The following is a 26,665-nucleotide window of genomic DNA, read 5'->3' as shown; positions in this document are numbered from 1 at the left end:
CCGAAACAAAGTCCCTACATTGGACACTTATAGCTCTTGTTACAAAGACAAACGATTATATAACCGAATGAAATGATGTTACTTATCTTTTTGTGATCTCTAAATCAAAACATTTTTAAATTAAATGCTTTCGAATATTTGTCCTAACGTATTTTTCAACGTATTTTCACACGTTTAAGCGCAGTTTCATGATAATTGATCGTTGGATAAAGACATCGTGGCACCGGTACTATTTTTTTTATTGCAAACAGACGCTGAATGTAATTTGTAACAAAAAAAAAAGTCTCGCTTTATTATCCGTTTGATAGAACGCTATGAAATTCATAAAATCTGTTGGTTTGGTATATTGGTATACCACAGTATAAACTGTTTGATATCAAATTCTAATTATGGATGTTTCTCAAAAGCTATGAAAACGAAACGGAAATTGGTAATGACAGGCAAGATTTGAAATAATCAGTTTTGGAGAAACAGGCAGTATTGTAACACCTATCAGGCCCACTGGCACCGGTTTAAGTTAGTGCTCAAACGATATTAGAAAGTCCAAATTTCGATTTTAAGGCAAAAAAAGTGTCAAGTTCTGTAAAACAATTGGTTTACACTTGTTAGGTTTCAAGCAATTTCCGTTTCTTAATAAAACAAAGTTATGATATTTGTATTTTGTACAAGTATAAAACAAAAGTTGCAAACATTAAATAAGTTAAAAAAAACATTCAATGTTTACGTCTGGTATTATGTACACGTTCTTGCAGTATCAGATTTCTTGCATTCGGGTTCTAATAGGGTCATTTTCATTTTACATATATAATTACTGATTTAATAACAAACGTTAAGCACTAGACCTTTACTTGCATTAAAAATGAAATGTTTTAAACATACAATATATGCATTGAGAATAAACTGACAGTGTACATTTTTATACCTATATGCAGAGGAAGGTTAAGTACAAGGATAATTTATTTATTACGTATGTCAAAAGGTTTTGTCAAAATGTGCAATTTATGACACTATTTAAAGAGCATTTTGTTTACACCAAATGTGAAAACACTACAATCAATCAAGTATAATATTGATTATGTGAAAAACGAACATTTGACTTAGATCATTAAAGTCAGTTATACATCATCCATCATTTATGTCTGCTCCTAGTTTAAATATTACATGTCTCAATTTGTTAAACAAACCTCCTCTAATGAGTTTAAAGCTGTAAAATGATTGGACGATTGAAAAAAGGCATATGTGTAGTAGATGATTGAAAAAGGCTTATATGTAGAAGTTTAGGGTTTCAGAACAGGCATTTTGAGAAAATGAAGCTCTTATTTTTATCCTAAAACATTCACTGATTTCTGGAATTGTTGTTGGTATTTTGTTAGTCACTTGGCCGTCGTAGTATTGAAATTGTTTCTGAAATATGTTATTTCTTTTGTATGTTTGCTAGATCTATACTCAATAAACTATAGGTGGAAACCATAATAATAAAGTCAAAGATTTTTATGGCATAAGTTAAATATACATTACATTCTAACTAAACAGTAGTTTTACAAATTTAAAGCATTTTTTGCACGTTTTCTTTTTAGAACTGTAATTTGAATAAAAGATATACAAACATATTAGTTATTACTCTAAAATACTTTCTTTTTAAATAAGAGGAATATTTTGATTATTTTTTTACGTCAAAATGTAGATTTTGGTAAGTTTGATTACAGCTCCGTTTTTTTGGACATTTTAAACTGCAATGTCTGCCACCCGTCAATTCCAAAAGAAAAAAATGATACCGAGTAAACGAGGGAGACATTTTTTACGTTAAACATGTTCATTTTTTACACAATTTTGTTATTTTTTCTTCTTTTTAAAAGTTTTTATTTAAAAATAGTGTTTGCAAAAAGTTTATTTTGTTGCAATTATTATTACATCGAATTTTTTAAAATCACTATGGCTTTCGGCAATTCTTCCTTGACAGTTCGACACACTTCTTGATATGTCTTTAGGACTTCTTAAAAAAAGTAGGGAGTTTGTAGCCCCAGGACTTAAACAATGCAATACTACGTCAAAAGTTTTAAATATTAGTAACATTATTAGTATTACAAATGTATTAAAGTGAAATAAAACGTCCATGTCATATGTATGACACTTAGCTCTGGGTTAAAAGTTTAAAACAATTGTCTAGTTAGGCCCTGGTGATTTATGACTGTTTTCATACGTTATAACAGGCGAGATGTCGTTTATTAAAAGTTAAATATTATTGTAAAAGAGATAAAAAGACAGTAAAACATAAATAAACAAAAAAACACGATCTTTTTGTCTGTAAAGATAATACTGACACAAAATGTCCTTGGTTTTAGTGGATGAAAGTGTAAAAGCCGACATATGTTTATTTTTCGAATAAACTTTAGAAAAAATATTGTAAGTTTGATAAAATCATATATAAGATCAAATCAAGTAAGGAGCAGATATTGGTGATGAAAACAAAATTTATCTATATGATGAAATTTTAACAAATATTTTTTTTAATTTACAAAATTTGTTATATTATGTCCATCCCCTTTTGGATCACAAATATATTAAATTAAATATAATGAAAACAAAGACAGGAATCCTTTAAAGAAAACTTACGTGAAGTTTAACAATACTTACGTTATATAAAGAAAAACAACAACAACAACAACAACAACAACAGACAAAAACAACAACAACAACATAGCAATGAGCGAATGTTCAGTTTAAGTTAATATTAGAATTTAAAGATATCAATATTCAGTAAGTATTCAAGAGTACTACAAGAATACTTTAATTCTAAATGTTTAAGCTTAACAAATTGAAGATTAGGTAAAACATTATAAAATATTTTTCAAACTTTTTAAAAACCATATGCTTTGTTTTGAATTTAATTGATCCCTTAAATGACCGGCTTACTAAAAACATTTTTTTGCGTATTTTTCAGATGTTAAATAGTATAAATTTAACACAAAATGATGCTAAGGTTGCAATTGTATAGCTCTCACTAATCGTGATAATTCTCAAAGCACGTGCGTCCATATCCGCCGTCATTTGTCAATTATCATTAAAATATAACGCTCTTTTCCTACGTAAAACGAAATAAACTGCAAAACGATATTTGTGGCGAAAATCACTTGACTTGAAATATAAAACATAAGTTAGCACGTAATCAATATAACAAGGCATCAACCAAATAAACTACACGGAATGGGCACATGAGCGGACATCAACAAAAATACAACACGGAATGCGCACATAAAAGGACATCAACACAAATACTACACGGAATGCGAACATAAGACATCAACCAAAATACAACACGGAATGCGCACATAAAAAGACATCAACATCGCACATAAAAGGACATCAACAAAATACAACACGAAATGCGCACATAAAAGGGCATCAACAAAAAACAACACGGAACGCGCACATAAAAGGACATCAACCAAATAAACTACACGGAATGCGGGCATAATCAGAGATCAACAAAAATACACCACGGAATGCGGACATAAAAGGATATCAACAAAAATACCACACGGAAATCGCACATAAAAGGACATCAACAAAAATACAACACGGAATGCGCACATAAAAGGAAATCAACAAAATACAACACGGAATGCGCATATAAAAGGACATTAACCAAATAAACTACATGGAATGCGCACATAATCAGACATCAACTAAAATACTACATGGAATGTGCCAAAATCAGACATCAACTAAAATACTACATGGAATGTGCACATAATCAGACATCAACAGAAATACTACATGGAATGTGCACATAAAAGGACATCAACAGGAATACTACATGGAATGCGCACAAAAATACATCACCAAAAATTCAATACGAAATACGCACATAAAAGACATCAACAAAAATACAACACGGAATGCGCACTTAAAAGGATATAAACCAAAATACAATACGGAATTTGCAAATAAAAGGATATCAACAAAAATGCAACACGGAATGCGCACATAAAAAGGACATAAACCAAAATACAACACGGAATGCGCACATAAAAAGGACATAAAGCAAAATACAACACGGAATGCAAACTTAAAAGGACATCAATAAAAATACAACACGAATGCGCACAAAATGGACACTAACAACTTTAAGCTCGGAATAATAATAATTGAACTAGGGTACGGAATGACAAACATACATTACCTGACATTAATGCTAATCATCGAAAACGAATACAGTATGAAATGCAAATATATGACATCAATGATAATCATTTAACATTTATACCACGGATTGCACCGAATGCACACATGACATGACGTCAAAGATTATATGACAATATGACTACCACACAGAATATACCGTACATTTTGTATAGCAGGACATCAAAACTCATCATTGAACAACGCGGGTCGCCAATGACAATAATTGAGTAAGAAAACGCCTTTAAATGCACAATAAATAAATAAATAAATAAATAGTAGGAAGGTAGGGACAACAATGACAATAACTGAATAGGAAAACGACGCCTAATGCATTTATAACAGGACATCAATGACAATAATTGAATAAGAAAACGACGCCAAATGCATATATATCAGGACATCAATGACAATAATTGAATAGGAAAACGACGCCAAATGCATATATAACAGGACATCAATGACAATAATTGAATAGGAAAACGACGCCAAATTCATTTATAACAAGACATCAATGACAATAATTGAATAGGAAAACAACGCCAAATGCATATATAACAGGACATCAATGACAATAATTGAATAGAAAAACGACGCCAAATGCATATATAACAAGACATCAATGACAATAATTGAATAGAAAAACGACGCCAAATTCATTTATAACAGGACATCAATGACAATAATTGAATAGGAAAACGACGCCAAATGCATATATAACAGGACATCAATGACAATAATTGAATAGGAAAACGACGCCAAATTCATTTATAACAAGACATCAATGACAATAATTGAATAGGAAAACGACGCCAAATGCATATATAACAGGACATCAATGACAATAATTGAATAGAAAAACGACGCCAAATGCACCTATTACAGGACAGCAATGACAATAATTGTATAGGAAAACGACGCGAAATGCATCTATTACAGGACAGCAATGACAATAATTGAATAGGAAAACGACGCCAAATGCATTTATAACAGGACATCAATGACAATAATTGAATAGAAAAACGACGCCAAATGCATCTATATCAGGACAGCAATAACAATAAATGAATAGGAAAACGGCGCCAAATGGATTTATAACAGGACAGCAATGACAAAAATTCAATAGAAAAACGACGCCAAATGCGTTTATAACAGGACAGCAATGACAATAATTGAATAGAAAAACGACGCCAAAAGGATCTATAACAGGACAACAATGAAAAATAATTGAATAGGAAAACGACACCAAATGCATCTATCACAGGGCAGCAATGAAATAATTGAATAGGAAAACGACGCCAAATGCATATATAACAGGACATCAATGACAATAATTGAATAGAAAAACGACGCCAAATTCATTTATAACAGGACATCAAATGACAATAATTGAATAGGAAAACGACGCCAAATTCATTTATAACAGGACATCAATGACAATAATTGAATAGGAAAACGACGCCAAATGCATCTATAACAGGACAGCAATGACAATAAATGAATAGGAAAACGACGCCAAATGCATATATAACAGGACATCAATGACAATAATTGAATAGAAAAACGACGCCAAATGCATATATAACAGGACATCAATGACAATAATTGAATAGAAAAACGACGCCATATGCATAAATAACAGGACATTAATGACAATAATTGAATAGGAAAACGACGCCAAATTCATTTATAACAGGACATCAATGAAATAATTGAATAGGAAAACGACGCCAAATGCATATATAACAGGACATCAATGACAATAATTGAATAGAAAAACGACGCCAAATTCATTTATAACAGGACATCAATGACAATAATTGAATAGAAAAACGACGCCAAATTCATTTATAACAGGACATCAATGACAATAATTGAATAGGAAAACGACGCCAAATTCATTTATAACAGGACATCAATGACAATAATTGAATAGAAAAAACGACGCCAAATGCATATATAACAGGACATCAATGACAATAATTGAATAGAAAAACGACGCCAAATTCATTTATAACAGGACATCAATGACAATAATTGAATAGGAAAACGACGCCAAATGCATATATAACAGGACATCAATGACAATAATTGAATAGGAAAACGACGCCAAATTCATTTATAACAAGACATCAATGACAATAATTGAATAGGAAAACGACGCCAAATGCATATATACAGGACATCAATGACAATAATTGAATAGAAAAACGACGCCAAATGCATATATAACAGGACATCAATGACAATAATTGAATAGAAAAACGACGCCAAATGCATATATAACAGGACATCAATGACAATAATTGAATAGGAAAACGACGCCAAATGCATATATAACAGGACATCAATGACAATAATTGAATAGGAAAACGACGCCAAATGCATATAAAACAGGACATCAATGACAATAATTGAATAGGAAAACGACGCCAAATGCATATATAACAGGACATCAATGACAATAATTGAATAGGAAAACGACGCCAAATGCATATATAACAGGACATCAATGACAATAATTGAATAGAAAAACGACGCCAAATGCATATATAACAGGACATCAATGACAATAATTGAATAGAAAAACGACGCCAATGCATAAATAACAGGACATTAATGACAATAATTGAATAGGAAAACGACGCCAAATTCATTTATAACAGGACATCAATGAAATAATTGAATAGGAAAACGACGCCAAATGCATATATTACAGGACATCAATGACAATAATTGAATAGGAAAAAGACGCCAATTGCATATATAACAGGACATCAATGACAATAAATAAATAGGAAAACGACGCCAAATGAATTTATAACAGGATGGCAATGACAATAATTGAATAGGAAAACGACGCCAAATGCATTTATAACAGGACATCAATGACAATAATTGAATAGGAAAACGACGCCAAATGCATATATAACAGGACATCAATGACAATAATTGAATAGGAAAACGACGCCAAATGCATATATAACAGGACATCAATGACAATAATTGAATAGAAAAACGACGCCAAATGCATATATAACAGGACATCAATGACAATAATTGTATAGAAAAACGACGCCAAATGCATATATAACAGGACATCAATTACAATAATTGAATAGGAAAACGACGCCAAATGCATATATAACAGGACATCAATGACAATAATTGAATAGAAAAACGACGCCAAATGCATTTATAACAGGACATCAATGACAATAATTGAATAGAAAACGACGCCAAATTAATTTATAACAGGACATCAATGACAATAATTGAATAGGAAAACGACGCCAAATGCATCTATAACAGAACATCAATGACAATAATTGAATAGGAAAACGACGCCAAATGAATTTATAAGGGTGGCAATGACAATAATTGAATAGGAAAACGACGCCAAATGCATGTATAAGTATAATAGGACATCAGTGACAATAATTTAATAGAAAAACGACGCCAAATGCATCTATAACAGGACATCAATGACAATAATTGAAAAGGAAAACGACGCCAAATGCATTTATAACAATCAATGACAATAATTGAATAGAAAAACGACGCCAAATGCATCTATAACAGGACATCAATGACAATAATTGAATAGGAAAACGACACCAAATGAATATATAACAGGACTGCAATGACAATCATTGAATAGGAAAACGACGCCAAATGCATATATAACAGGACATAAATGACAATAATTGAATAGGAAAACGACGCCAAATTCATTTATAACAGGACATCAATGACAATAATTGAATAGGAAAACGACGCCAAATGCATTTATAACAGGACAGCAATGACAATAATTGAATAGGAAAACGACGCCAAATGCATCTATAACAGGACAGCAATGACAATAATTGAATAGGAAAACGACGCCAAATGCATCTATAACAGGACAGCAATGACAATTATTGAATAGGAAACGACACCAAATGCATATATAACAGGACAACAATGAAAATAATTTAAGATGAAAACAACACCAAATGCTTATATAACAGGACAACAATAACAATAACTGAATAGGAAAACGGTACAAAATGCATCTATAACAGGACAACAATGAAGATAATTGAATAGGAAAACGACGCATATTCATATATAACAGGACAGTTATGACAATATGATAATATATAAATAACAATGGTATTTATATAAAGAAACAAAAGCCAAAAAGAGTTTACCAGTTACAGTCATAAAATGATGTCAAGAAAAGAAAACAACATAAAGTTTATTCAAGATATGAGACATTATGGCTCTTATTACATAATACATATCTATACACACAACATCATACACATGTAGAAGAATAAAAGCGAGATATGATAATCTTTATTTTGTTCTTGCCAATATTGAATTTGCTTTTAATTCTAATTCCTTTTCGTTGAACATACATATATTATTTAGTGTGACTTTATCTTTAGATATCAATGTACAAGCTTTTGCATGTCTGTATAATATTGCCAAAGTACATTTTTTCCTTTCATTTTTATACATGTCACAACATAAGGCAATACGGAATTCGTCTTCAATGTCACCCTTATAACACGCTTTCGCACTTTGCAAGGACACCAAGCCTCAAAAGGTGGTGGCCCGTGTTTTCCGTTTATTGTTTATATTTTTCTAATTTGTCTTAATTGTTTAACATTGATTTGTCTAAGTAATTGTTCTTATTTAATAAGTTCAAACACTAACATTGGCGTTTTATTTCTATAAAGTTGTATCATGATGTGTTCTTTGGACGTAACCACCTTTTGTTACTGTTTATGCCAAATTATCGAACATGTTCGTTTAAATGAGAATATCATGCATTTTTTAAAAGCTTTGAAAGAAACGAACGAATACTTTTCAGATAATTTTCCAGATATATGGAGTAAAGGCAGTATACACAATCATAAGTACCGCTGCTAAAGAGTTATTTCACTGAAGGTTTGAAAAGAAGGCAAGAGTTCGCAGTAGCATTACCTTAAATTTAGTTGCTACGTAATAGCAAAAGTATGTTGCATGTACTTTTACCATAGTATGCAAGTAATCAAGCATTTCATATAAATATAAGATAATTTATTCCTATGAGACGTTTTATTCATTTTTGTTTGTTTTGAAACGTTATTTCAAAATGTGAAATTTGATACGTTCGGGCACGATCCTCAAAAATAATGACCTCTAAATTGTTTAGATACATCACCACATATCGTCAGATATATGGAAATATCGTCAGATATATGGAAATTTTAAACATAATCCTGACAACCTCATACTGTTACCATTTACACCGATTAACTACTATTTTGTGTATGTTTTTCAAATTTAAATTTCTAAAATTATTGTAAGGGTGTATTACGCCCTACAAACCAAAAAAGCTAACGTATTTTAAATCGCTTTTCTTTACCATTATCATAACAGGCACATAGAGAAGAGCCATTTATAGCTCAAAAGGTTAATACATTCATAGATGACATTTCGCATCAATATTAGTGAATGTATGAGAAGTGAGTTTATTAAACCTTCATTGCGCATGCAGCTTTCAGTAATGCAAGACGCGGGAGCGACCGGTGCTCTCTAAAGGCCGTCACTTTCGCTCGGGCAATTTAATTTAAGGCAATTCTATCACGTTGGTAGGGGGCGCAGCATGACGTTATGCAAATGATATAATTATTGAAAGAAATCGATTATTAACTTAATCGAGAAGTGGTTTGTAGCAAAAATAAGCATATGGTTCTAGAAAAGCGGATTAAGTGAATAATGTGTTTATATTTTGAACAAACCCGCTTCATAAATGATGTAATTACTTTGGTTGGATTCAAAACATTAAGTAAATACAATATAAGGTACAAAATGAATATTTGATGAAATATCAACATTTTCACTGCATTCAAAATGTTACTTTATAAGAAATTAAGTTGAGCGAGATAATTGTTGTTGGTATTAATGTTTTATGAATAGTTCTTAATTGAAAGGAAATATTTAAAATCAAATATTTGATGCTCTAGTAAAGGTGTATTATCAGTTATGAATTCATTCACAAATCGGATGAATAAAATTTGTTTAACAATGACGGTATTGAGTAAAATTTTAGGTTGCGGATACTTACTAGAAAATATAGCTGCAGTAAGTGCTGTGTCAAAAGTAATACCACCATAAACAAATACATTTACATAGTTCTTAAGTACTTCATAAGTTTTGTTTTCTCAGTGGCCTCCTTTTATCCTTAAACTAGTATATTTATTTTCTTTCTTATGTCCTAAGAAACATCTAGCACGTCTGTCAATATTCGTGTAAATTGAAGTTTCAATATGAGGAAATTGATACTATTAATGTATTGCACTTTAGATTAGCAAATAATATAAGTAAGAGTGTAAATTGCTTTTTAAATCCCATACCCATGTTGCTTTTGAGTAAAATTGCACTTAATGCTTAAATTATGTTGATTGGCGGCGAAAATTCCAATTTTATTGACCAAGTAGAGTTACTACTTGATTTCTAAAATAAATCGAATAGACAAACAGTTGGTTACATAAGAGGGATAGTAAACTCGCAAAGATGATAGTAAAGTAGTTCATAAGTCACAACGCAACAACACATTCCATAACAATAACGAACTAACAAAAGTGATCATGATGATGATAAAAGATATTGCTGCAAAAGAAGAATATCAATCCATTTGACACCAACAGAGCACATGTAAAACAACATACTGACTGCTTACAGTCATGAAAACTTCGCAATATCCATATATCCCAAGTACAGGTGAAACATAGAGAAACAAACCGCAAAGTACATATTGCAGATAGTCCGTCTACAGGAACAGCAAAGAACGATTATATGGCCAAAAGGTAACTAGCTTGTCGTACAACTAAACCTATACAGGGCAAAGGCGTATCTCAAAAACAACTCTCCTTACATCAATGCGGCAAATATGGAAATCTTGACCGTGAACGAGAAGAGTTCTAGTTTTAGCAAGTATTTAAACCACGATTGCTTGACACCATATTAATAAGCGGTAATTTATGTTAAAACAGTTCAGAAATTTGAATATGGCAACAACGTTCGGGTACGTATCAAGAAACGCTCAATATCGTTGGTTTCGTTATTACTCGCCAGTATGTCACATCGAGTCCACTTTCATTAGTTTCACAAATAAATCATTGGACAACTAAAAACTCCTAAGCTTTTATCCTAACAGTAGTCATGTCATTTTGCGATTTTCATATTTGCAACATTGCAAATGTTGCCTTGTGTCTCTTCCATGAACAAGTTCGACGTCATGATATACACATAGATTGATAGATTTCTCATACGTGTCTTTTCCTCTAGATATCTAGTTTAATGATCTTAAGGGCACATTTTTCAAAATGATGTCAACGCCTTTATCCCCTCATTCATTCTATTTTTCCCGAACTGAATAAACTGAGTCTCAATATTATAAATTCAAGTTTGTACTTTAATTTCATAAAATCGGTTGAACAAGTTTTTTTTAGTTTTTTATTTTACTTAATCCCATGATCATTTTATTGACGTTATAAGTTCATATGGACTAATTAAAACCTCGAGGACAAATGCTGTTAAGATATGCAAACAATACCATCCCTTCCCTTCCGTAAAGGACTTTACACACGCATATCATAGCATAGCTCTTTGATTGGCATAAAGGGCCAGGTGACAACAATTTACGTATGTCAATTGCTACATTGCAAATAAAACCACCTCTAAATCAGGTATAGTAAGGTGTTAATTTTATAAACTAGGTGCCGGTGCTGTCAAAATATGATCTTTTTATGACAACCGACAAATTACCTCGCTAACACATCAAAGGGAATAACTGAAATGACATTAGCTTTTGTTTTAGTATGCATTCATTATATCCAAACCACCAATGAATGGGTCAACGCTTTCCTCATTTCACTGAATTAAGTTGATATATCAGCATACTTTATAAATATTGTTTGAAAATATTTGTGTGAAGAGCCAGGAAAAAAGTAGCAAATACAAAGAGGTAATTTGAAGAACTTGACAATTGTGATTTGAATTTGAACTTATAGAACTGTGTTTTCAAATAACCAGTACATTGCGTTTGATGAATTGCTATGGTTAAATTTACTTCTATTTAGTCTCTTATATATATTTTGATATATTGGTAGGTATTATATCAAACAGTTCACATTATATATCAGCGGTTAGGTGGTTAACCTAGAAGAAAATATGCTTGCAACTGTCATTATATGTTTCAGTATTTTATGGTTCAATTTTTCATATGACTTGTTTCATATTTTAGCATTTTATAGTTCAATTTTTCATCTGAATTGTTTTCAAATTTCAGCATTTTATAGTTCAGTTATCCATATGCATTGTTTTATATTTAGCATTTTATAGTTCAACTATACATATGAATTGTATTTATGTTTCAGTATTTTACAGTTCATTTATTCATATGTATTTTTTTCATAATTTTCAGCATTTTATATATAGCCCATCATATGTTTGGTTTAAATGATCAGCATTTTATTTTTCAGCTATATTTATAAATTGTTTTCATATTTCAGTATTTTATAGTTCAGTTATTCATTTGAATTGTTTTCATGTTTAGTATTTTAAAGATAAACAATTTACATGCATTGTTTTCATGTTTCAGCATTTTATAGTTCAGTAATGCATATGCATTGTTTTCATATTTCAGAAATTTATAGTTGAGTTATTCATATAAATTGTTTTCATGTTTCAGTATTGCATTGTTTAACTATACTCATGAATTGCTTTCATGTATCAGTATTTTATAGTTCGTTTATGCATATGTATTGTTTTCATTTTTTTCAGCATTTTATAGTCCATCATATGTTTGGTTTTAATGTTGCAGCATTTTATAGTTCTGCTATGCATATGAATTGTTCTTATGTTTCAATATTTTATAGTTTAGTTATGCATATGAATTGCTTTCATGTTTACTATATTAAAGTTAAACAATTTACATGCATTGTTTTCATGTTTCAGCAATTTATAGTTCAGTTATTCATATGAATTGTTTTCATGTTCAGTATATGAAAGTTAAACAATTTAAATGATTTTTTTTCATGTTTCAGCAATTCAGTTATTCATAAAAACTGTTTTCATGTTTCAGCAATGTATAGTGCAGTTATTCATAAAAATGTCTTTCATGTTTCAGCAAATTATTATTCAGTTATTCATATTTTTTTCATGTTTCAGCAATTTATAGTTCAGTTATTCATATAAATTGTTTTTTTTTATGTTTCAGCTATTAATAGTTCAGTAATTCATATAAATAGTTTTCATGCTTAAGTATTTCATTGTTTAACTATACATATGAATTGTCTAAATGTTTTTTTTATATTTCATATGAGTTGTTTTCATATTTCAGCAATTTTTAGTTCAATTTTTCATAAAAATTGTTTTGATTAATTTTTCAGTATTTTATAGTTCAACTATTCATATGAATTGATTTTATGTTTCATAATTTTAGAGTATATCTACTCATATTTTCACTTTTCTTAAAACCTTAGAACATTTTTCTTAAAGTTGATTTTCTTGAATTTTTTAGCTCATCTGGAGACAAGCAACTTTAAGTCGCAAAGTGATAACTAGTTATGTCTTAATATTATCAACAATGGTTTTCTGAAATTAATAATTCTAGCAAACTTGATACGTATAGTTTAATTAAAAGCACGTTTGGAAAAGAGAAGTATCTTGATTGTATTATAAATAATAAATATAGAATATCCCTTTCACGTTTTAGATGTTCTGCTCATAAATTAATGATTGAAGAAGGAAGATTTAGAAATATTGAAAGAAATCAACGATTTTGTTTAAAATGCAATATGAATGGAGTGGAAACGGAATATCATTTTTTACTTGCTTGTCCGTATTACATTGATCTACGAAGAGAATATTTACCTAAATACTACTGCTCTTGGCCAAATGTACACAAATTTATAATGTTAATGAATAACTCACAACAGAATGTTATAAAGAAATTATCTCAATTTATTTACTATGCAACTTTAGCTAGAGAAACAACTGGTAGCTAATTCCAACTAATTTCAAACATTAATCATAATAGTCTTAATATTTATTTCATGACTGTGATATTATATATGTAATATTACTTTTCTCGTATTTAGATCTTTTATGCATTTGTTAATATGTTAATATGTTTATATGTATGTATACACGCCATTATTGTTTATGGCAATAGACATTATGTTTGTGCCTTAATAAAATCTTGAATCTTGAATCTTGAAAAAATAAGCCAACTTACTAGCTAAATATTTCTACAAAAACTATATGTTGTTATGAACATTTCTACTTCTCATTTCATTTATTTCGCTATTTAGTCTAGATATCACTGATGAATTTGGGTGCTTTAAGCTTCTGGGCTCTGTGTTAGTGTTTGCAATGTTTTTACTATTATTTCAGTTTGTTTGTTGTTTTTTTGTAATTTTTATAAGAGTATTTTCAGAAGTCAAACAGTAAAAAGGTAAATACTGAATTCTAAAATGCTGAAGCCTAGGTTTGATTGAGTCTGTCAATGGAGTAGTGGTTAATTCAAGGTACCTACCACGCCCATATTTATTTTAAGCAACTTTCCACGCCCCTTAGCACCGGCGTAACATTAAATTCTAAAAATAGTTTGATTTAAAAATAAGATAATCACCAGATATGGTCATACTTTGGAGATCTTGGAATATTGATCATTTAATTCATTTGTGCCATTTAAGGCCTAAAGGATTGACAGCTATAATATTGCTCCTACTATGCATATATGCGTGTTGAAGAAAATCGCGTATACTTTGTCATATGGCATTAATTGATTTAAACAAATTAAATCTACCTTTACATTTTATTTACGTATTTTCAAGAGCTGTATAAACCAGAATGACAGATGACTTCTGGTACAAAATAAAACTAAAACAGGAACTTGGGTGTGGGAATGGGCACTGTTACAAAGTGTTTGATTGTTATGTTGTTGGGCAGCTCTGCCGTACATTTGCTCGATTGCCAAGTCTGGAAAATATCATGACTGAGTTCAACAAATAAGAAGGACAGGAAAGACTGTTAGAAAAAAGACCATTACAAAATTAAGGACACTCCGCTTTCCCAACGTTTGCCAACAGGAGTGTATGACAAACCTTGATGTCGTTAATTAATTAATTTGATATATTGTAAACACAAGATAAAATTAACTTACTATGACCAATTCATTTGGCAACTCTTTTGACAAAATGTCTAATGAAGGTAAAGTATTTTGAGGGTTAAATATTATAATAAATAAACAAAAAAAATGAAAATACTTTAACCATGTAGTTTTTACAATAAAGGGAAGCAACTGCAAGTGACTTTGAGTAACACTGGTAGAGTGGTGTTTCTTTCCTGGGTTTGAGCGATGCTCGATAAATTGTGTTTTTTACCCAATCAATATAGTTAATAAACAAATGAATCACGCTTCAGTTGAAGTCAAACATGCTTTGCTGAAATCCCTACGCTATGCAAACTGCGTTAACAAGTTGATTTTGCTTAATTCTGTTCATGTTTCAAACACTTTCTCTTTATCCGGTTAAATTTAATATGAACTATTTTTTGTCCTTTTATGCTAAATGATGTTATTACGAGAAAGCAATTGTGAGAAACAGACATATGACACAATTGTTAAAATAAGCATATACGTAAACTTATCTCGAATTTCCACATATATATCAATATTCTATGTTCATAGCACTGATATAAGTATGCCATGTTTTGTTAGATTCCTTAAACATGTCCAACATAGTTTGGTCTCTTACTTACATACGTATGCTTCATTATTTGCATGAAGAAGTATTGTCTATGCAATTTTTACATTGAAAGGTGTTTTTCATATTATAAATAAATCACGTGCATATGGTACATGTATTATTTCACAATAAAAGTATATTTATTATCCCAATATAATCAAAATGGATTATTAAAAAAATAAGTTTTATAAGTAAAAAAGCGGTATGTGGTTTGGTCTCCAGAATAACCATGTATATAGAAAAACACGCATCGTGTATACTTTTCTATTGTTTGATTTATGATGTTTTTGTTACTTACATTTTTATGCCGTAGCTGCAAATCTAGTAGCAATTCAAAATGACAAAATGTTATTGTTTAATGCAACAAACCTTTCTCTATTTGGTATCTATATTCAGTTACCACACATATACATCAAAACATCAACATAATAGTCATGCTTCGACTTTTTTTATTTTTTTTTATTTTAATACGTAAAATTCTTCGCCCTATGAATGATCGAGTACCAGGCCTTAAATTGTCTCTAAAGTTTCTAGCCGTTGGGCCTTTACCTTCATTCAATTGAGACAACAAAGTGGAGAATCTCACATCAAAAACGAAATAATGGTCCTAGTTTATTTGCTTCTCTCGTAAATTTGCATATAAAAGCAATTAATAAAACAATGAAAGAAATTACTAGCTATAGAGAGCATTAAATGGCTTTGCCTGGATATTATTGGTGTATATGCAAATATCATTCAATACACGTGCGAAGGTCATGAATTATCCAGAGTGTTATATACCAATATAGCATAGTTGTTATATTTTTCTGGTCCTTTGTGATCATTGATTACAACTCTTAATTGTATAGAAAACTGTATGCTACTTAAGCCGGTGCTAGGGGGCGTGAAAGATTTTGCACGTTTCATTATCTGTCGTTAACAGACTGAATATAACAAAGCGTGCAGTTTTCATATTTTATTTTGATTTTATTGCACGCGAAAGATCTCCCCTTTTCCAGACTTTTTTAAAAACATTGTCATATACTGTTACTTAATTTATATAATTATATTTAAGAGTGTTTTTTTAACAAGGTATATTCTTAATTAAAAAAGAAACAATCATTTGTTGAAAATGTTATTAAGCATATTAAGTCATTGTTGTGTTGTTTTTTACAGATTTTAGATACAGGTCGATTCGGTAATAAAGGCATGCCCACTAACATAATCATTTGTTATAATAATAATAATAATAATAATAATAATAATAATAATAATAATAATAATAATAATAATAATAATAATAATAATAATAACAACAATAATAATAATAATAATAATAATAAAAGATCATGATAAAAATAATGAAAAAAAGAAACAAAAAGCAATGCTCTATTATATTTATTTCTTTTTCAAATGTCAGTCCTTTTTGATTTGCTACAATAAAATAAAGTATTTCTCCCTTTTGTCAAATTCATTACAGTTTTAATATTTTCCCTATAAGTTGACTTAAGTTAAATTGTACCGTATGTTTTATCCCTAGAATTAAAATTGAACCTTTAATCGAAGTTTTCGTTAATAATTGTTTATTTCAAACATGTTTTTGGGTTTACCTCAATTTATCGATTTTTTTGTAATATTTGATAATAATATTTTCACGACATTCTTACATACATTCATACATTCTTCATTCTAAAATTCTTCCTACATCTTCTGTTTTCCTCTGTATAAAGCGACGTGACAAAGGGTTGTTAATAAGTCAATGCTTGTTGAAGACAACAAAGGTATAAAAAAGAACAAATTATTGTTTATTTCACATAAATAGATATAACTATATGATGTATTTGCAAATATTTGATTATAAGAATAGATAGATAATCGCATGAGCGTTGCTTATTTGATTGTTGTACATACATATCGAATATTGGTATTTCAAAACCTTATTCAATTTTGGCATTGAGTAATTTTGCAAATATCTTAGATGTTTGAAGTTGGCGGCCCAGCGATCTAGCGGCCTGGCGGCGTGAAGTTGGCGGCCCAGCGGCCTGGCGGCGTGAAGTTGGCGGCCCAGCGGCCCAGCGGTTTGGCGGCATGAAGTTGGCGGCCCAGCGTCCAAAAATTTTAATGTTGTAGAAATGTTATTTTAACAATAAAACGGCATTTAATGAAGTTTTAAAGATACTTATTGTTATTTAAAGGATATATAAAAAGAAAAAATCACTTTCAGAGAACTTTTTTATTTTGATCATTTAGGCACACTCTGCTTTTGCAATAAAAAGACTTGTGGATGTAGAATATGGCAATAAAAGTCAAGAAGTTGGACTTGCTATTTTTAATTTGGTCATCATATCAAGGAAATGTTCAAACTTGAATACACGGCAAGAGCGAAAATAATCATTCCTTTAGTTTTGCTGATCCTACAAACAGTTAACGCATTTATCCGAAACAGCAGGGGTCCAAATTAATTCTTTAATCTGCAAAGATTTCATTTACACCTCATTGCAGCATATTGACTAAGAAAGGAATTTCAGGTACGTATGTTTTCAAAATGTGTAGATATGTTTGTCATTTTTACAAGTTAGGTTTCCATTTCAATATAATATGAATGTATGATATAGCGCTATTGGCTATCTCATCACTCTATCTAAATTTGATCTTATTCTTTTAGATGTTAAATATATATGTTGAAAAAGACTTTGTGACAGCAGTAAAATACATTACTGTCAATAAATGTTTAACTTTGATTTATTGATTTAGAATAAACGTAAATTCAATTCTTTATTTAACGGTTTTCATTTGTATATCATTTTCATACGATTTATTTTGTTACACAATCAATGAATAGTATCAATAATATAATTTCTGACACAACATTAATAACAAATGTTGACAATCAAAGCCTAAAAGTGTTTTATGAACAGCCTTGCGTGACTTCAAGGACCTTCAGAAGGGCTTTACAAATATCCCCAGTTAATTACATATTCAATAGCGCGACCTGTGCCAAATGCTATACTCTTCCCAATCTTGTTGAATTGGAACGTCTGATGATTCATTTTAAGCAAATGATACTTGTATAGACTTGTCCTTTGAAACTTAGAAGTTGTATCAGATAACCATAGTCCTATCAGATAAGCTTACCGCCATGGACAATTACTTTTGGTATACCTTTGCCTACAGGCCCTTCCTGGCACCAACGATTGTCATAACCCAGATTTTAAACAACGATCTTTCTATATATTGGCCACTTGTTAGCATGATTAATGTAGTCCCGGTAAAGTATACCTCCTAAATTGGTCAGTAAATTTTTAACGCACGCGACCGTGTCAGAAAACGGTTGGTTGTTAGCGAGTATGAGACAGATAACTTATTCTTAAGTAGCAGGATCGTGTCAAATAACTCTATAAATAAGCAAAGTATCCGCTATTAGAAAATAATCATTTCCTTTAATTTGTACCAGTTTAATTGATTCGTCGCGTGGCACATACTTTTATGTCTATGGTAATATCGGATACATAAATTGTAAAATTACAGTTTTCTGATACATTTATCTTAAGAATTTCAATATAAGTATGAAACAGTCTTTCAACATTAAATAGGCCAATTTAAACATAATCTGACCTGTCCACAATTATAGCGGATTGATCTACAATGGGCACATATTCAATAATTATTTCAAATATTAATAAAAGCAATACAAATTATCAATTGGACATTAAAATGAAATATTGTTGGACAAAGCTCATAAAGTTCTTTGAGATTTAGTATGAATATGAACCGTATATGAAAAATAATTATGTTTCGTTTAAGGACATTTTATTATTTGCTAAATAAATATTATAAAATATCGGATCATGTATCTAATATTTACCAGTAATAACCATATATGATTCTTTCCTGCTTTGTAGTTACGTCTGATACCAAATAGTATCAACGGAATTATTTATTGTATTACAGTTCTTACATTATAGATCAATTCACTTTAAGTTACAAATAAATCATTTTTATTTGCAAAAAATATATGATGCTTTGGTGTAGGCAGTCTAAATAGTTGGGCTTAAGCATGCCCTGGTTTACATGTATGAAGTTGATGCCCCTTTTCTTGCACGGATCCATCGACATATTATTTCTGCACCATTTTTTCTAAACGCCATGTATGTCTTGTTTGTGCATTCATTTCTTTGCTTTTACATTATTCCATTTACATTTCAATGCATATAAACCATTTACATTTCAATGCATATAAACGTGTACATTTCAAAAGAATATTTTTGAAATCATCTTGATTGAAATTTTGTGTGACATTTTTGTTTAATATTGCTATAAAGATCTTTTTTTTTTAAAAATTATATTCGAGGATTGTTCTTGTTTAGTGCCGCTCTTAGAGTGTTCTATGTTCTAATATCATTAACTAACATGATCATTTAGAAACATATTATTCTTAATTACCTGTTAATGAGGGGTATTTCAAGTTCCTACAGGTCGCTGATTAAATTTGAACTAAACTTGTTGTAAAAACCTCATTAGCAATGACCAGGTGGAATTGGGATTGTATGCGGGTACACAGATTAAGCCTTTGTTTTCATTTGGGGGTACAATATATCTGCAAATCTCTAATCCAAACCAGGGTCTCCATTATTCACATCAATCATCTCTTGTAAATGGTATACTTGAACGTGTAAACAATATGCAGCATAAGTACTAATGGCTCTAATTATCGAAACGAAACCCTAAAACATGTTTGTTTTTGAATGCTTGACCACTCCATTAATTGCTTTTTGATGATTTCTTGCCGTTTTTCGAAATACAATCCAAATTTAAAATCAGATATATGTTTCAAGAATAATGATAAAAAGCGAGGTATTTTTCAAAATTTGTCATTTTGTTTGTAAGATATGCTCTTGGAGATTAGTTACAAATTATACGCAATTTTGTACAAGCTCGCTATTACTTTTTTTGGGAATTTATGATACAAATACTTAACTTTGTATAAAATAACTTAAAAACGGATATTATTTGATGGATATTTAAATGGTATATATTCTCTTTTATTGCTGTTACTGTTACAAATTAAAATTAAGGGAATGACAATATATAGTGGATATTACTACTTTTAATTTGTTATTATATGTCTATCTCTATAAAAATACCTTATAAAGATCCACATACTTCTTTAAAAGTGCAATGAAAGATAAATTGATTAAAGGAGACAGAAAATACATGTATTTGTCTTGAATTTTTCAATATATAAACAAGTACATTTGAAATTATTTTGCTCAGCATAATTTCACAACAATAAGATTGTGACCGTCATTTTTTCTTTTAAAAATACTAAAAACACTATTAGTTATTTATATACATATAACTTCTTCTGATAATATCTATAGATTCTGGGAATTTTAAACCAATGGTGTCTTTAAAAAAGCCTCACTTGCTTCATCGGCATTGTTGAAACCTTTCTTGTTCGAGCCTGATGTGTAGAAAACTCAAGGCAATATTTTTATCATTATCAAATATTTAATGATATTCATGAATCAACGTTATTTTTTTTTTTGGTTTACATATACTTCAGCATCCGAATATCATTTTCTTTATTTTCTTCAAATTTTCGGATGAAAACGATATGCTTTAGAAAAAATAGCGACGAATACGTTACAAAAAAGTAGCTGAAACATTTGAACAACAATGAAATATTTTAAAAGTGGAATTAAAGAAGTTGTAATGATTATATCACTTAGCTGTAGTTTTTTTCCGGTTGTTATATAGGCGCCATTTCGTTCTGTGTTTCGAATGGTCCGTCGGGATAATGTATTGCAATATTTTAGTGTTGAAAATGCAGAAGTGTTTTGTCTGCACTTGAACGATGTTGCCTTTTAATTTTAATTGTATTTCACAAAAATACTCAATAAGTCAGAATGTGTGATTTCCATGTATACATTTTGGTTTTGTGGCTTTGGTCATAGCACTAAGATATTTTTACTTTTCTATTTCTATTTTTCTTAGCATGTTTGTACAACAAGTGATAGTAAATTGGATCCAGGCGGCTAAAGATTACTTGGTTTATTTATTTTAATACAAAATAATATATTATAAATTAAAATAGTTTATATGCATGACGTTTTAATAAACTGTAAACAACCCGTAATATTTCTACAATTATTAACAGAAATAAAAAAAAGAGGAGAAAAGATGAAATGGTGTCATTCTTTTGAAAAAGAATAGCAATTGGGAAAGATTCTTTATTAGTTCTTTTAATGAATTCTTACTTAATTATTATGATGGCTAAATTCAATTTTAGAATTGTCAGTTTTAAATTTTTTATTTTAAAGGGTATAAAACTATATCTTATGAAATACTTTTTTAAAAAATATATCAACAGTAAAATTATGTTGGTTCCATTATTGTATGGTTGATTCCCGACAAAGTTGTAACATAAATGTCTCTGTTATTTACCACACATGAATAATGTACATTAACAGAATAAAATGTTCCGGAACAAAATATCATTTTGCTATTTTAAGTAGGGTTTTATCCGTTTAGCAATAATTTTGTGCATGTGTCACTCGCTTTAAGGCTATTAATTACCATAATTATTTCATACAAGCATTTTGGCAGTGTTATTTTTAAAAATCCAAACAATAATTTTTGTATCAGATATATAGCTTCATACACTTAAATATTATAAATTACCGAAAAGAATATTCACTTTACTATTTAAGTTATTAAGAGTAAATAAGAAATTAATATCTGAAAATGCTGTAGAAATAATTGGCAACCCATGCGAATAAAATTCTTTGGACGAAATAAATCAAAATTGTATGATCAATTTATAAATACGTTGTTAAGTTCTATAAATTGTATATATCTATACCATATAACAAAATGAAAACTGCATCAAATTTTGCAATGTATTTAGTCGTGATTCACGAAAGAACCACTGTGGCAAGTCCGGGGTTTTCAATTTTGACAGTCTCTACTGAAGGCTATGAATATGATACCTACCACCAAATAACAAATAATGGTGTATAGGAAATAATACAAGCACGGGATTTGAATAATATTGTTCACCGCCCGCAATGCAAATCGTAAATTTAAGGACCACGCACCAAAACATGGACAGTCGCCATATGACATAAACAGCGCCGGTGGAACATAAAAACCATTGCAAATATCAGTGTTACTTAACAACTGGGAAATACCTATGTATATCACACACATGTGATCAAATGGTTCTTATCAATACTTGTATAACATGTTACAGGCTTTAAAATTTAGTGAGAATAGTCCATTCATCAATCAATTAAATTTTATTGGGTTAGTCATCGAACATTAAAATTAAGTAGCGAAACCAATGTGTTGCATTATCTAAACAAACAAGCAAAGATATTTTAAAGGCTTTGAATGATAGATAAGTACAGAATTATTATAACAAAAGTTGGTTTGTATGCAATAAGAAAGAAAAAAAGACGTAAATGAATAAGTGTTTCATTGAACTTACTCCATTGGTGATCCTGCAATTTTTCATATACTCAAAATCGTTGTTTGCGGGTTTCAACAAGTTTTCATAAATCATAATATTAAATTTGTACGAAAATTAAAATGACTGAAGAAAAGCCGAAAACTTACATATATAAAAGCAAATACAAATGAAAATGAAAAGCAAAAAAAAATGTGTAATTTTCTTTTGCTATTACAAATCGTGAAATAGCTGTGCAATAATCTTACTTATCAACATTTTAAAGTATATTATTATTTTTAAAAGTATACAAATTGGTTTGTGTCAAACTTTGTCTGCTAACTTTAAAAGAAGAAGTAAATGATAAAACAAAAATATGTAAAAATGATTAATAACAGAAGTTTCAGATGTTCTTGTAAAGACATGTTTTCGCTGTACTTATGTCCGTCTATTGGCATTTTCAACATATTTATGTATTGATTAAAGAAAAGTCAATATATATTGATCAAAGAATAGTAAATATTATTTTTCTTTCATTTCTTAAAGTTAACAAATTAAAAACATGTTCATTATATGCTATAAATAATTATTTTCATAAACATTGCTTTGTTTTCTTTTTTCTTTATAAATACAACGGCTACGAAATAAGTTTTAACATTAAAGATATATTTCAGACAAAACTTTCGATACAGGTGATTTATGACTCACATGTTCACGACCGTTCATTGCGATTTCCGAAAACAATCGCCCAATCATTGAGAGAAAAATCAAAAAATCTTCAAAGATCATTACTTAGTATCTTCTGGATAGTAAATGTCAAATTGTGACAGTTTTTAAGTTTCCTGCAATACAATCAATATATATAACTTTCCTTTGATGTAGCGACTACGAATATATGGGGAAAAAAACAACAATGAAATAAGAAAATAGTAAAAACCTATTTGATAAATCCCCGAAATTTGTCAATGTCACCGCAACCCAATAAAAAATAAAGATTGAAAATCATTGATTTATTTGTTTGAACATTCGATCATTTAATATCATTGTTTCAACCACTTTTATTTTCCGACGATGATATAAATGAATAAGATAAATCTTACAGTAAAATATGTAATTATAAGTTAATATGTTTCTTGCCTACAAGTATTCATTGTATTTTTTTTGCAATGGCTTTTAATATTAAATAGTTAAAATAAAAGTAAGCGGCATATTGTGATCAAAATGTTTTACTAACGATATTTGTACGATCCTCTTTTCCCCCCAGTACACGTTTGTCTAAGAAACGTTCTCATACTAAGAAAGCATCACTCATTTAGAAAATACCTTATTTTCTATTCTTTATACTCTTTATAAATATGAAAATGATATTTCTTAATCAAATGCATCATTTTCCGACATTTCTGATAAGTAACAGTATTGTGACAATGCAAACAATACTATTCATGATAACAAAAATACCACATAATAGTAAGAATCATACTTTTTGAGGAAAGTGTACACAAAATGAAATGTAAATACCTTTTACATGACATAAAAATGCCGCCAAAACTCATACCATTTTAAGTCGCATTTCACTCAACTAATTGCAAAAAATTGAAAATTTTGAAAATATTGATATAATTCAAAAAAAGAAAAAAAACCTTTACAATTAATGCTTAAAACGATGTGGCCAAATAGATTATGAAATACAATTTAGAAATACATATATTTCCATGGATATACACAATTTCTTTTCTATTAAACACATATATCAGCCGCAAGAAATATTACCAAAAATACAAATACAATAACTAAAGATTGTAGTTGAACAGTGAAAATAATTTCAAGTTCCCAAGAAATAAAATCATACATAATAATTTACAAATATACTTGTAATTGATTCTTTTACTTCACTTTGAAACATTGTCATTAACATTGTCATTGTCATATCTGAACACTATACTTTCCAAAAAATACAAATCACCTAACTGAACTACTTTCGGAAAAGGCAAATAAAAAAGCCCAAACTAAAACATCTCGCGAAAATAGTATTTACACATTGTGAGTTGCCTATATTAATACAAAAAAGAGCTCCAAACTTAGAATACATCGGAAAAATGTTATTTTCACGGAATCTTTCATTCCAATCAATTTTCTAACATATGTTTCCAAATAGTTTCATTACATTGAGTCTGATACAAAAGTAAAAGCCGAAGAATCAGGAATGAATGAAAATAAATAAATTTTCAGGTTCTGAAGTAACATCATTATGAGGTGATTGACAAGATATGATTGTCATTTTCAAAATAATGTTTAATTTTTTCTAGAGCTAAATGGATCTTTCAAACATCAATAGTCTTAACCATATGACCATTTTAAAAAAAAGCATCATTGAAAAAAATGTGTGCATACCTAAACTGAACAAAGAATATTAGGCTTTTTTATTATGTGGTTTGAATCACTTTTATACAATAAACATGATAAAAGTACAATGCAAATAATCTGAATTGCCATTAAACCATATGTTAATCACGTTTATAAAACATAAATATCCCCTGTAAAAAAGGTATGCTAAATTTAGAATTTTAAGATATGCCATTCAAAGAAAACATCATTCCAAGAAATCAACATAAAATGCATGTACATTTGCATATGATTGTATAAAAGTAATTAGATATATACATGTATGTTCGAAACTTGCAAAGGTATTTAATAACTTTTGTGAACATTTAACACATTTATATTTGAACAAGTGTCCTCAAAAAAGAAAATAAATAAATAAATAAATAAACAAAATTTGTATCAACTTACAGTTGGAAGTAAAAGGTGACAGCAGCTCAGATGGTCATGTACACACATTAATAGATGTGGCAAACGTAAATCTTTTAACCAAAGAAAATGTCAAAATATTAAATAGATTCAGTAAGGTTGCATGTTATGATAAATTATGACAAATTGTTCGAATTAAGCACATTCATTTGTTATATTCGTAATGTTTTTTAAAAGCAACATTACATTAAAGCAAAGTTGAGTTTTGTATCTTGAACTTTCTTGTTAGAATGACATAATCTAGAATTTGTAATTAAGTAAATCATCAATTTTAGTTTTCCTTCTGAAAGGATTTGTTGAAAATTAAGATAGTAAAACCCATGTATGACAAAACAATATTTATTATGAAAAAAAGTTTTCATTTATAAAATACTATTTCTATATGCGTAGACGAACAAGTCTCTAAACAACAAAGCCAAAGTTTTAAAGTTTGTGCACAATCGGCTTAGATTAT

At 29.5% G+C, this 26,665-nt stretch overlaps 1 protein-coding gene across 1 annotated transcript in view; it reads right to left on the bottom strand.

The window, feature by feature from the left end:
* The window catches only part of LOC132739026 (homeobox protein Hox-A1-like), a 58,340-nt gene extending 32,053 nt beyond the window's left edge, over window positions 1–26,287 (bottom strand). Inside the window, exon 1 of the mRNA XM_060726674.1 lies at window positions 26,194–26,287. The gene's annotated coding sequence lies outside the window, so the exon portion shown is untranslated. The remainder of the gene's footprint in view (window positions 1–26,193) is intronic.
* Window positions 26,288–26,665: the final 378 nt, after the last annotated feature.

The sequence above is a fragment of the Ruditapes philippinarum genome, unplaced genomic scaffold, assembly GCF_026571515.1.
Source record: "Ruditapes philippinarum isolate M1 unplaced genomic scaffold, ASM2657151v2 ctg1_1_1_1_1, whole genome shotgun sequence".
NCBI classification, from domain to species: Eukaryota; Metazoa; Mollusca; class Bivalvia; order Venerida; family Veneridae; genus Ruditapes; species Ruditapes philippinarum.
Note: the sequence above shows the minus strand (reverse complement) of the source record. Positions and strands in the feature narration are given on the sequence as shown.